Consider the following 9,766-nt stretch of genomic DNA (forward strand, 5'->3'; position numbering starts at 1 on the left):
AGTCTTTTTAATACCCGGGTGTCCTGCACTTGGACTGTCATGACATTCATAAAGAATTTGGCGTCGAATTTCTGTGTCCGTCGGTACACAAACTCTCCCCTTATGGAGTAGGTACCCATTGCCGATGGTAAAATTCTTCCATCGCTGTAGTTCATCACTCGACAGAGGAGAACTGTGTGTGGAGGTTAAATGATACACTACCAACATTGGAGTGAGAAGGATCCCTCATTTGCACATGGCTCCACACTTTGGAATATGCATCATCCTGCTCATATTTGTCCTTTAGAGAATCCAAAAATTCACTGCGAAGTTCCGTGAACAAGAGAGAATTGATCTCAGGCATACGACTAAGAGCATCAGCCACCACATTGTATCGTCCTTTACGATACCGGAGCTTTGCGTCATATTCTTGAAGAATCTCAGTCCACCTGGCTTTTCGACCCTTTAAGTCAGTTTGTTGTGTAAACCATTTAATGCTTTCATGGTCAAACACAATCTCAAATTGAGCGCCATACAAATAATATCTCCATGTTTTCAAGGCAGACACTATGCATAGAGTTTGCGTTCATAAGCAGAATAATTATGTTGTGTTGAATCAAGCTTCTTGCTTTCAAATGCAATTGGTCGCCCTTCTTGTAGCAGGATTGCTCCAATAGCACGGTCACTAGCATCCGTTTCCAAAACGAATGGTTTCAAAGGATATACAATAGCTAGAATTGGAGCTGTAGCTAATGCATCCTTGAGCGTATCAAAACTATGCTGCTGAGCGGGTCCCCACTGAAAGGTCTTGCCTTTGCCTTTCAATTGGTCCGTCATGGAAACAACAATATTAGCATAGTTTTTAACGAACCTTCGATAAAAACCTGCAAATCATAAAAAAATATGTAACTCTTTCAGATTTTTAGGAGAAGGCCACTGCTGAATGGTATCCACTTTGGATTGATCCATGTGTAGCCCAATAGCTGAAATAACATGCCTAAGATAGTGAATTTCCTCCTTCAGAAAATCGCACTTGGATTCCTTGGCATATAATTGATTTGTTCGTAATAATTCGAACACTTGCCTCAGATGTTGCAAGTGTTTTTTCTCAAAAGCACTATATACTAAAATGTCATCGAGAAAAACGATGACAAATTTGTCCAAGTACGGTTTCATGACACTATTCATAAGTGTCATCAATGTTGCGGGCGCATTGGTTAACCCAAAAGGCATAACTAAAAACTCGTAGTGTCCAAACCTTGTCCGGAATGCAGTTTTGGGTATATCAGCAAGTCGAATATGTACTTGGTGATAACCCGATCGCAAGTCTATTTTCGTAAAAATACGAGCATGAGTGAGCTTGTCGAACAACTCATCCACACGTGGCAATGGGTATTTGTTCTTAATAGTAACCGCATTTAAGCCACGGTAGTCTACGCACATGCGCATACTATCATCTTTTTTCTTCACTAATAAGATAGGAGAAGTCCATAGTGAAGAACTGGGTTGGATAAACCCTCTGCTAAGATAGTTAGCAAGTTGACGTTTCACCTCAATAGCTTCAGAGTAACTCATGCGTTAAGGTGGTTTAATTATTGGTTTACTACCTGTAACCACATCGATGCTATGTTGCACCGATCGTGTTGGCGGTAATCCTGATGACAAATCATTAGAAAAAACATCGTGATTTTTTTTAAAAAATTTTGTAAAGCACTAGCAACCTTTGCTTGTTGAGAAGTAGCCGTTGGTGGGGGAGATGAGAGAGAAGCATGTGGCGTTGATGAATGTTCAAGAGATTCAATATTAAACAGAAAATGAGACAATGAGTAACACAAGAAAACTTGATCTATTTCATTATCAGAAATGAGCTGCAGAATCTCACTTGTACGTATCAATGGTGAGGAAGGCACATCCTTCTCTCCTAACAGCAACACATATGCGCCATGGGATTCAAACATCAAGCTGTTGTCCTCATAACTACGCTTCAGTGATGGTCCTAAGCTTTGCAACCATTTTCTACCAAGTATCACATCTTCCCTCTCTATGTTCATAACCTGAAAATCCAAAGATGTGGAATAACCTTGTATTTCCAGCGGTACAACTCGGACTTGAGTATCCCAGGTTTCGACATCATAATCATTCATCATTGCTACCTTGTAGCGGTGGGAACTCGGAATGTGAGGCAATTTGAGTTTTTTCACCAATGCATAATTAATGAAATGGTGAGGAGCACCGTCATCTACCAAGATGCGCACCTTGTGACCTTACAGAGATCCGTGCATACGCACTAACTCATGTGGACCGAAGGTCTGTTGCCACATGGAAGCTGTGAAACAACATTCATGCACCACCTTTGTGTGTGTTACTTTCACCGTAGAGAATCCTGAGGAAGACTCAAGAGGCAGTAGTTACACCATGTTCACTGCTTTCTCCTTGTCAAGAGCAGCAGATTTTCCTTTGGGACAATCCTTTTTGCCATGGCCATTTCCCAAGCATTGAAAACATAACTTCTCTTTTTTAGCCTTATCAAAGTCCTCAGGAGAGAGGACCACGGGACTCCTTGGGTTTTTTAGCTGCTTCAAAATTGGCTATTATAAATTTCCTTTTATTGTGCCCATACTGTGTACATGTATTACCATGTGTATTAGCAGACACGTGATTATTATGTGATTTCTTTTCATCTGGATCATCATGAATGTGTGCTTTCACTATGGCCTCCTCAAGTATTTAGGGTCCTGAGTCTTGACGTGCTTCTTAAGCTCTGGCGTCAGACCGCGGATAAACCCACGTACTTTGCTGAAAGATGTCTAGTCCTTCCAACTTGAGGATAACATCTCGATAGTGAGGGATATATTCAAGTAATGATGGGTGTTGGCGCATGGAACACGTGTCCGAAGACGTCCAATTTCGATTTGCTTCATTTGTAGGCAATTTTTTTTTCCGAAACATAGCCTCAAAGGCTGTCCAACTCTGTGGTATGATATTCTTCTCCTTGAGAGACATCCACCATTTGTAGGCCTTGCCCTCTAGAGTTAAACTTGTTTGCAGTGCTCTGACTGCATCCAGAGTACGCCGCAAGGTGTGAATTTCATCCCACTTGCTGAGAAAGATAATCACTGCATCCTTATTGCGATCTCGGTCTTCCCCCTTAAAAGTCGGTGGTTTGGTGTTTTTCAACAACTCATCCACCTCCTTTGCAGTGAGAGTGTGCAAAGAATCTGGAGATAAACCTTGTCCATGATCAGAAGGGCCTTGCCCTTGAGTAGGAGTGTGCTCATGCATGTGTATGTCAACAGGGCCCTTGGCCTGCTGCTGCATAAATTGTATCACTAACGTAGATATTTTAGTGACATTTTCATTTAAAGATGCAAAATTTCCTTCCATTACTGATGTGCCTTTCTGAAGTGCACGAAATTCTTGAATATCAAGCAATTCATAAGCGTCATCACCTCCCGTAGCGTCACGGGCACCCTCTGTGAGAGCAGCTGCGAGCCATCATGGGCAGGATGAGGTGTATGATGCTCGAAATCAAAGGTCATATTGATATCTGAATCCATGGCAACACCGTGCAGTGTAAGGAAGAGAAAGAAGACTACCTTGAATCGACAAATAATCCCGTAGTCGTAGTTTTCACCGCAGTCGGTAATTAGCCGTGCTAATTATGTTGGATACTTGTTTGGAAACTTAAAAGTGGTCGTCGATGAAGCTTGATGCAATGCTACAATTGTGCAATTTGAAAGAAATAATATCCTGTCGAAGAAGTTCTCGGCCCTTTGGCAAGGTTATGTTGCCCTTGACCGGGTACCAAATTGAGGTTCAAAGCCGAAATTATTGCCGTACAGCAATTAAGCAAAATTCTGCAACTCAATCACTCCTGGCTTGCTGAACGATATGCCGAGAATCGAGGACCGTGTCCTGCTTTGTATGCTTAGACCCGTTTGGGTTGTAAGGGTGTATGCCAGGGTGGGCATGCACCCCATGTTGAAAACTTTTGCCCAAAGTTTTTGGGCCTTAGGGCAACATGTGATAAACCATGCCAAAAACGATGATGGCGTTCTGCCTGTAGGCCGCCGAGAGGCAAGGAAGCTCCAAGCGCTACATGAAGTGCTCGATTGAGCCTGCCTCAGAAACGAGATACGCTCAACACGGGCTCGCACGCCGTTCAAGACCGAAAACGACAGAGTTGGAGCAGGTGATCCCGTCCCCTTCCTCCCTTGCAAGCGGGGTTGCCCACCCAAGAACTCTCGTCGAGTTTGCTGTGGAGAGAATTCACGCCTTCATGCACATGCAAGAAAAGCTCCAAAGAGGTGCGGCTCTCCACGCCTGTGTCCCAAAAAAATAACTTGCCCTTGATACCAGTGTAAAGCCTTGGGTGATTGGACCTTAGGATCCTCCTCCTAACCTCCCAATATAAAGGCAGGCTCCTAGCCTCTTGCCCTAGACGGATCCCCTTGTCCACACTGCCTAGCCTGGCCCCTGGCCCAGTCCATGACTCCCTGGCCTTTCCCTTGTCCTGACAGATAGTCGTGTTGAAATCCATTGATATGCACTCCAATTCATTTGTGGAGTGTCGATGGAATGAAGCCTAGCAAGGTAATAGATTCCCTGAACTTTGTTTCTTTGACATGCTAATCACAAAGTTATATGTCACTTGAGAACATCTCCCTTTAACCCATATTGGAATGTATTGTGGGGGTTGTGCAGTTGGTAAATCATGACCTCCAACGTAATTCTAATATTTAGTTTTGTATTGTGAGGAATGCATAAGCAAGAGTTAATCCTTTAATTTTTTTCGTGTTTCACTTTGAGACTTAAAATATAGAGGAGAGAAAAAATTAGTGAAGTACTAATCTGTTTGCATTAGCTAGTGTACCTCATTAATCAAGGCAGTAGAAAGGCAACAATAATACTCTTCTTAGTCCACAAGGGATTTGCCACTAGATTTTATCCACCCATTTTAAAAAAGAACTTAAAATCATAGTCTTATAGCAATTCCACCGATTTGCATTTGGCATAGATTCAACTCATGTCGAGCAAAAGCTAGCAATACAAGGTCATTAGTACAATATTATAACTCCTGTAAGTGCAACATCCGCTGTAAGCGCAACATCCGCTAGAAGTATAAGCAACATGTCTCTTTTCTTGTGTGGGGATGCCACATATTGCTTGATTGGTATAATCCATAAGCAAAGTGAAGGGTTTCGAGAAGTCTGAGAGTCCTAAGTACACGAGCATTGACATATGCTTCTTTCAAATTTTCAAAGTTTACTTGACCTTTGTTAGTCCTAGTGAATATCTTAGCCTTCTTGAATATTTGTAATTGGAGAGAATATGGCAGCATAACCCTTTTTGAAGGTGCAATGAGGCCAAGGAACCCACATACCTCATGATGGACTTAGGTTGAGGCCAAGAAAAAACCACCTCGATCTTTGTTGAGTCTTTGGAATCTCCCTCCTCTGTGACAAAAATCCTAGGTACTCTACTCTCTTAATGAAGAAGGTACATCTTTGAATTTTGGGATAAAGCTTGTGTTCTTGAAGTATGTCGATGATGCTTTATAGCATTCTTTGAGTACACTAGTATGTCATCAAAGAAGACCATTGAAAAATCATAAAGATATCTTCAAAGCGTTGAAAAAGCATGACAATGAACTCCTTTCTACCAGATTTGGTATTAAATACTCTTGAAGACGTATTCTTCCTTGTTGGGTTTCAAACCCTGGTCATCGGTCATCTAGCCCGTGGGAAACACTCTTATTGGTAGATGGATATACACTCCAGTCTTTGTGGAGTTTTGCATGGTAAAGGTGTGGCTATTATTAGCACACCCTATATATGTAAGTGGCTCTCAATTGATAGAATAACGTGATATTTCTCTTGCAATTTGCTCTGCTTCCTCTCTCATTGTTTCCCTTGCTCTGCACGCTCAACTCCATGGCTCCCCAATATCACCATCCTCCCTAGCTTTCCCTCCCAACAAGTGGTATCAAAGCCCAAGGGCTGTGGAGACCTAGGTGTGGTGGGACAACGTATTGAGACGATGAGGTTGGAGGCCTTGTCGGTGGCAACAACAAAAATTACGCAACCTAGCGTTCTAAAATGGTGCATCAGAACGTGGATGTAGGAATTGGTCAACAAAGGCTCTACACATGGTGTTCTAAAATTTTGCACCATGTTTTGCACCCACAAGAAGATTTAGAAATTTTCTCATGTAGGAAAACGGAGTCTATCTCAGTGTTTTTCATACAATGCATAACATCATGAGCTTTTGTTCGAAAGGCATCGCATACCTAGCTAGGTATGCGGTGCCTCTCTCACAGAAGCTCATGATGTTGAGGTAACTCACATGTGGGAATTATTGTGAGAATTTGTCCAAAACTTCTTGTGACCTAGACGGTATCGCATTGGCTGCCACAATGTATTGAAACGCTCAAATTGATAACGGAGGGTCCTCTATTGGTGAGATAAGCACACAATGCTACATATCACAACGTTGCTGCCAGTGTAGTGACCATCGAGGGTGCATCTTGAAAAATATCCCATGAGCGGCTGCAACGGAGGTCAAAGGGTAACGCCAGGCAAACTCCTTCCTTAGTTATTGCAAGGAGAAGGAAGTTATAGAGATGGTAAACTCATTCTTCAACGTGAAGGACAAAGATGTTTTAAATTAAATGGGCATGTTGCATGCCAATTTGAATGGACAACCATCAAATAAAAAGCTTTTCTCAGATGTATATTACATATGTGTTCATTTAGTGAGTTTCCTTATCACTCGAATTCGGTTGGTAATAAGGCACGTGTGCAGAACACAAAGATTTGCTTCAAGAACGTGGTACATGACGTCAAATAAATTTTTTTATCAGCAATAATTTTCTGTCACAGTTTTGTTTTCAGTTTGGCCTATTGTCAACATAATTATCTATTTTTGTCAAAGCGTTGTTTTGGTTTGTCAATTATCAGCTACTGTTGTGTCCGTGTGCCGTAATTGATCCTTGGGAAATTTAAGTAAGACCCAATCATTTTCTTTAAAGGCTTGGGCTCTTCTATGCTTATCAGCAGCAACCTTTTGCCTTTGCTGTGAGATAGAGATCGCATCCTTAATCTTTTGGAAAGATTCTTGTAGGTCTCGGCTATACTCATCTGTAGCGAAGATCTTCCCGTGTACTTTAAGTAGCAGGGGACTTGATCTTCCCTCAATTACCTCAAAATGTGCTTTTCCCGTGGAAGTATGTACAGTGTTATTATTAGCATACTCCACTAAGGGTAAGTACTTCTCCCATTGGGACCTTTGATCTACTTCCGTTACATAGGCTTTTAGTAGATCAAGGAATTGTTAGGTTAGCTATTTCACTTTGGCCATCCGTTTGCGGGTGATAGGCCAAAGAGAAATTTAGCCTTGTTCCTAAATTCTCAAAGAGACCCTTACAGAAATTATTGGTCATTCTAGGATCTCTATCCGACACTATGGACATCGGCAAGCCATGGTACTCGAAGATTTGTGATATGAAGAGGTTGACATTTGATGGGCTTTGATAGTCTTTTTAACTGTATAAAATGAGTTTGTCTGCTGAACTTGTCTACTATCGTCCATATTGCCGTATTTCCATGGATAGACTTAGGCAATCCAAAGATAAAATCCATGGATATGCTCTACCATGGTGAATTAGGGATTGGCACAGGTTGAAGCAATCTAGGTTGCTTCCTTCTATCAAACTTCGTCTTTTGGCATACCACACATTTAGAAACATACTCTTATATGTTTGCTTTCATGGTAGGCCAACAAAAATATGTTTCAATCCCTTTTATGGTAGACTGAATCCCTCTATGCCCTGCATAAGGAGGAGCATGAGATTCATACATTACTTTCTCACGTAGTGAGTTAGTAATGCATAGTCTATTGCCATAGAGAAGATAACCATCTTGTAAAGTAAATGGTTCCTCTTTCTTCCATAGGGCAAGGACTAAAATCACATCTCTAAAATCGGAATCAATAGCATACTCATTTATCATAGAAGATAGATCATTGTGAGTTGCTAGAAACCGCATTCACTCTTGGCCGTGTTGAGAGTGCATCGGCTACTTGATTATGCTTGCAAGCAATGTGAGCAATATGAAAATGAAATTGCGAAAGGAAATTTACCCACCTCATTTGTTTGTCGGAGAGCTTGGTCTGCGTCATGAAGTACTTAAGGCTTTGGTGATCCGTCCCCGCAGGATGAAAGGAGTCCCCAATAAATAGTGCTACCATGAGTCTAAGTCATGTAGAACTGCGAAGAGGGTGGAGCCTTCGACTTTCATAGGCTATGGCGTGCCCTTCTTGGAGCAAAACAACTCCAAGGCAATCACCACAAGCGTCACATTGGACCTCAAATGGCTTTGAGGGATCCGACAATGTAAGTACATGTTGAGAGATAAGCTTTTCTTTAAAATTTTCAAAAGCATTGTTCTCCTTGGAAGACCATGTATACATAGCGTTTTTCTTTGTTAGGTTATGTAATGGTCGCGCAATTTGTGATAACTTTTCTATGAAGCGTCTATAGTAGGCACACATACCTATAAAGCTTCTTAGTTCATGAAGATTCCTTGGTTTAGGCCATCTTTATTACCTCTAACTTTGATGGATCCATTTGGATGCCATCTTGAGAGATAATGTGACCTAAATACTGAATCTCTTGTAAGAAAAACTCACTTTTCTTTCGATTAACATAAAGTTTATTTCTCTTAAGACTTGAAATATTACCTTGAGGTGTTGCTTGTGTTTGTCTAGTGAATTAGAGTAGATGATGATATCATCAAAGAACTCTAGTAAAGGTTTGGTGAGGCATGAATAGCTTCTCCATCAAGCGGTTGAATGTGGCTGGTGCATTGGTCAAGCCAAAAGGCATCACAATGTATTTGTAAAGACCAAAAGTAGTGTGAAATGCGGTTTTTACAATGTCTTGATCAGCTATTCTTATTTGATGGTAGCCACTTTTTAGGTCAATTCTACTGAAGTAGGTCAATCCTTGTAGCTTATCAAATAGGTTTTCTACCCGTGGAATGGAAAACCTATTTTAGATAGTGATCCTTTTAGTGCTCTATAGTCAACACACATAAGATATGTGCCGTCTTTCTTTTGCACTAATAACACATGTGAGCAAAATGGAGATGAGCTAGGCCTAACCATGCCCTTCTCAATTAACTCATGCACTTGCCGCATAATCTCCTCTTGTTGAGCTTGAGAACTCTATAAGGAGGTTTATTAGGCGGTGAATTTCCTAGAAGAAGTTCAATTGCATGGTCATCATTGCCTCGTTTAGGAGGTAGTTCACAAGGTGTCGTCAATAAAAACATCTTGAAATCCCTTGAGAAAATTGGATAACTCTGATTTCTTGTGATAGTTTATATTTTCTTTTGCTAAAGCATTAGAATCTTTAACAAAAATCATGTACACGGAAATGGAGCTCTTTATTGACTTATTGAAAGCTTGCATATGTAAAAGGGGTATGGTGTTACCGAACCCCTTAGCATCTATATATATATATCTTTTTTCTGTACTTAAAGTAGAGTTTCCTTTCAGAGAATTTAACCTCGGCAGCCATGCGATCAAACCATGGTGCCCCTATGATTACATCCTCGTGCTTGAGAGGAGAGATAAAGAAGTCCTCTTTGTCCACATAGCTTTGGACATGGAGCCTCAATTTTCCAATTAAGGGGGTGACTGAAGCTTCTTGCCCCTTGAAAGCACCATCTGCGGGTAGGACATCTCCCATCTCATAGGCTTGGATGTCTAGCTTGGTGGCCAACTC

This window comes from Adiantum capillus-veneris, chromosome 14 (genome assembly GCF_014529385.1).
Source record: "Adiantum capillus-veneris isolate H3 chromosome 14, ASM1452938v2, whole genome shotgun sequence".
NCBI classification, from domain to species: Eukaryota; Viridiplantae; Streptophyta; class Polypodiopsida; order Polypodiales; family Pteridaceae; genus Adiantum; species Adiantum capillus-veneris.